Genomic DNA, 4550 nt, shown 5'->3' with positions numbered 1-4550 from the left:
CAAAACTGGGAAGAGTTATCTATCTGTCTATTTAATTTCCCTCTGGTATTAATAAAGTATTTTTGAATTGAATTGGCTAGCAACCAGAGGGAGGGCAGAATAATGCATATTAATTCATTCAACCTTTATTTATACAGGTAAATCCCATTGAGCCTCGATGACTCATTTACAAGAGAGACCTGATTTCAACAAAGAAAGATGACAACAATGGACAACAGCAACAACAATAAACAACTGTAAAAAGTAATACTGCAGTTTTTTTTTTTGTTTTTTTTTACCAAATAGGATGGCTAAAAGAAAAAGGTAACAAAAAAAAAACAAAACAAAAAAAAAAAAAAAACAGCTAGATTCTAAGGCGAATGTAGAAAACTAAAAACGGGAACATGTCTGCATTGGTCCCTGCCAGGAGTCCAACAGATTCTTAAAGCCACTTAGAGAGGTCAAGGTTGAGAGCTTCAGAACTTATTCCAAGATATTCCAGGAAACAGGAGCGGAGTAGGAGAAGGCCCTTTTGCCTAGTTCAGTCCTCATTGGACTATATGCCACGGACTTCCGTTCTAGCGCTTCCGCATTCATTAGCCAGGCTGCGCACTTCCGGCTCTCAGGCATCACAGTGTTAGCAATGGCGTTTTTCACGCGTTCGCTGCAGGACTTGCCGACAATGCTGTCAATGATGTCTACAGAATTATTCAGACGTCCTCGAAAGCGCCCACATCCAAAAAGGACAAAGGATTTAAGCTTTATGTGTCCAACTACATAAATAACTATGAAGGTAAGTTGGTATTTGTTTTTCAGTTCACCAAACTGCCTCATATAGGCTACATATAACACAGCTAACATGGCTAATCTTGCGAAATTGTTGCGTAAACGTTGTGTTTTGTCTCTACAATGTTTCTGTTTAACACAAATCTTAGTTTCAAACAAGGAGGCAGGAGAAGTCACAGTTAGGGCTGAGTGTTTCCATTCCATGAAGAAGAGCCAGAAGCCCCATTGTTTGAGTGTAAGTCAAAGGGACCCGACATGTTCACTACAGGGCTGTGTTTTAAGAAGCTAGTAGGACTTTGAAGAAGTACACTTTTTATATACGATAGTCAAACTAAATCACATAACATTAATTGGCTACACAAGTTATCTCTGATTGACTAAAGCAACAAAAAAAGCCCAACTTGTGTTTATTTTATTTAGTTATTTCTGAGGTACACAAAGGAACAGTTGCTTCAGATTTGTTATTTTCAAATCAAGTTTCTGTGAATTCTGTCACTGCCAAAAAAGAATAAATGAAGAATATGATTGAACTGCATCAAATGGCACCTGGGTTGTCATGTAATACATAAACTTAGGGAGTATCAGAAAGAATATAACAGTAAGTTCTTTTTAGTTTAATGAGTAAAGTGAGCTTAGACAAAATATATTTTAATATATTTTACATGCTAAAGGTGTCTTAACATTTTTTCTCATTTCACTTTGATCATTTTTAATGATTACTTAAAAGGTTTATTAATGGTTTTATAATTATGGTTGTCTTTTTATAATAGCACTTGGAGCTGGTACATTTTGGTCTCTTAACAAATATTTGGTATTTGACACAGATGGTGCTGAGGGAATCAAAGCCGGTGGAGTTTCAGGGATGCCAGTGCACTTGTGTGGCAGGTACTGTCTTGTGCAGCCATGTGGCAGCTCTGCTGTTCCAGACGGCTCACTACTCCCAGTTGAAGCTTCCAGCTGTACCTCCAGTCCTAAGCTGCACAGATACCGAACAGAAGTGGCATAAACCAAGGACAATGGTAACTACATATACATGAGTCTTTAATCCTGTTTATGAATTTTAGTTCAATATTTACAGCAATGTTGTTTTTGGATGCAGGGCATAAAACCTGGTCCAGTAAATGACATGTTCGTCCTGTCAGCAAGACCAAGAGAGAGGAAAATCTTTGAAGGAATTAGGTTTGTTTTAATTTAAAGACCACAGACACACATGCACAATAACACACATGCACAATTTTTTTTAATTTAATTTAAAAACAAAACAGAACACATATGTACAACAAAAACTTAATTTAACCACTTAAGTTTATTTTGTGGGCAGCACGGTGGTGCAACTGGTAGAGCTGCTGCCTCTCAACGAGAAGGTTGCTGTTTCAAATCCCAGTCCGGGGGCCTTTCTGGGTGGAGTTTGCATGTTCTCAGTGACCCAAAGGAAGAAGCGAGTAAAAGATAATGGATGGATGGATGGAAGTTTATTTTGTACTATATTAGAAATACTTTAAAAATGCAAATAAGTAAATAATTCAACTTTGTTTTTAAACAAGACAATAATTTGAATCCCTAAAATACAATAACATAGGCTTCATTTAATATTAATTTTATCATTTGAATATTCATTTCTTGTTTATGACATAGTTTTCTTTTTCTCCACAGAAGCAACTTGTATGAAGGTGCTACCAGCCCTCTTCCACTCATCTCCACCCTAAGGATACAGGATGTGTACAAGGGACTTCCAGCTGAAGAAGCGCCAATGATAACCACAATGGCTGTCTCCAACGATGTCCCTCTTGTTGACTCTTTGTTTGGTCCGGTACAAGAGGGAAGCGTTCTGTCATATCAGCTGCCAGCAAGGATAGTTCCCAGGACCCGTCCACACCAAGACGCCCCTTCTCCCCCACAGCTTCCACTCTTCAATTACAGGCTTGAACCCTCCACCTGTGAGTATGTTTGTTCAGAACAAGAGCACCACCATATGACGTCCCTTGAGACAACATTATGTCTCACAAAATTGAGAGCAGCACGCTGGAGCAGAGTTTCTGTGCAGAGTGGCACCAACTAAGAAAGTGTCGTGTTACCTCAACAAGATTTAGGGAGGTCTGTCACACCAGGGGTGACAGCTCTTCTGAAAATCTTGCCAAAAGGCTTCCGAGACCCTCCAGTCAGACTGCTGACATGCGGCGGGGGCTTGCCTTAGAGCCAACAGCAGTAGAGGAGTACTGCAGGGTAAGGGAAGTCAACCACTACCCCTGTGGGTTCCTGATCCATCCTGACGCACCATGGATGGGGACATCACCAGACGGAATTATTTACGATCCTGAGGAGCAACAACCGTTTGGCCTTTTAGAAATAAAATGCCCAAATGTGACAAGCTGGGTGGACTGCTCTTACATAATGATTAGGGATGGTAGGCAGACACTCAAACGAACACATCCATATTACTGGCAGATCCAGGGACAAATGTTGATTTCAGGGTGTGACTGGTGTGACTTTGTCATTTACACAGAAAATGACATGTTCATTGAGAGGGTTCCTCGTGACATGGAAGTACTGCAAACCATAAAACAAAAGGTTGACCATTTCTTTTTTTATTTTTACCTCAGTGCTTGCCTGGTCAATGAAAGTGGCATTATAAAGCTAAACCTTTGAATATATGTGATTAAATATATTGTTAATACCTGAGTCATGTTCCTTTTATTTTATTTTAGTTTTAATCAGAGTTATTTCTGTTTAAGGTCTGATACAATTTATTCTGTATGAAATTTGCTACTTGACTGTCGTAATCGTACCCTCTTTGCAAACTGTTTCTGTTTCAACATTTTGTGCTCTAGATGAGTGGCATTATTTTTTTTTTTTTTTAGCAAGAACAGTTGATACTTTTTGGAGTTCCAGGAAGAGCCATTGTTAGTGCATTTAATTATATGATTAACAGCATATTACTTAACATAAAATATTTTTCATGTATTTATTCATTTTATTAATTCCTATTATATTTATATATATATATATAGATACCAAAAGAAAAAAGAAAAATCATGAATGAAAAAGAGTAGAAACTTATATCTGCCCCTGTAATCATGCTACGGTACTTTGCAGCCATTTGAAAAGATGCATTTTAATGTCCCACATGAAGGCTTGACTTATATGAAAAAACATTATATAAGAACTGATGTAATGGAAAAAAAGTATAAGAAATGTAGATATTTATGAATATGATTTACTTTTATTTTAAATACAAAAGTAACAAAATGAAAAGTAAATATATAGTATACTTTCTTGCTATTACTCAGGTGTCAGGCTTCTTTGCCCAGGCCTTTACTAGTGGGCCATTTTCATAATTTGTGAGTAGACAAGCAACAGTGAACAGTTAGTTGATTATCCCAAAAACACCAAGGGGAATTTCAGAGTCAAATAACTTGTGCTCTTTGACTCGGCGAATGAGGCGCTCCACATGCACCCTGAGGCGTGCTATGGCCTGGGTCTCTCTAACTTCCACTGCAGACATCTGAGACCTGCCAGACAGAAATGCTGGCCTGTACACTTTGCAGGGGACAATGTCATCAAGAAGAAAGCCTCTGTCCACCATAACAGCCATCCCTGGTTTTAACAGGGTGAGGAGACCAGATTCACGTGTGATCTGCTTGCCACTGATAGACCTGGCATACAGTCCTGAGATGAATGTCACTGCCCCATGAGGTGCAATCCCAATCAGCCCTTTCAGAGTGCAGTGGGATTTATAAAATGAAAACACCTCACTCTGGAGGAGAGGGGAAGATGGGCACTGACAC

The sequence above is a fragment of the Nematolebias whitei genome, chromosome 14, assembly GCF_014905685.2.
Source record: "Nematolebias whitei isolate Nwh7 chromosome 14, NemWhi1, whole genome shotgun sequence".
Classification (NCBI taxonomy): Eukaryota; Metazoa; Chordata; class Actinopteri; order Cyprinodontiformes; family Rivulidae; genus Nematolebias; species Nematolebias whitei.
The sequence above is the reverse complement of the archived record's forward strand: the minus strand, read 5'-3'. Positions refer to the sequence as shown.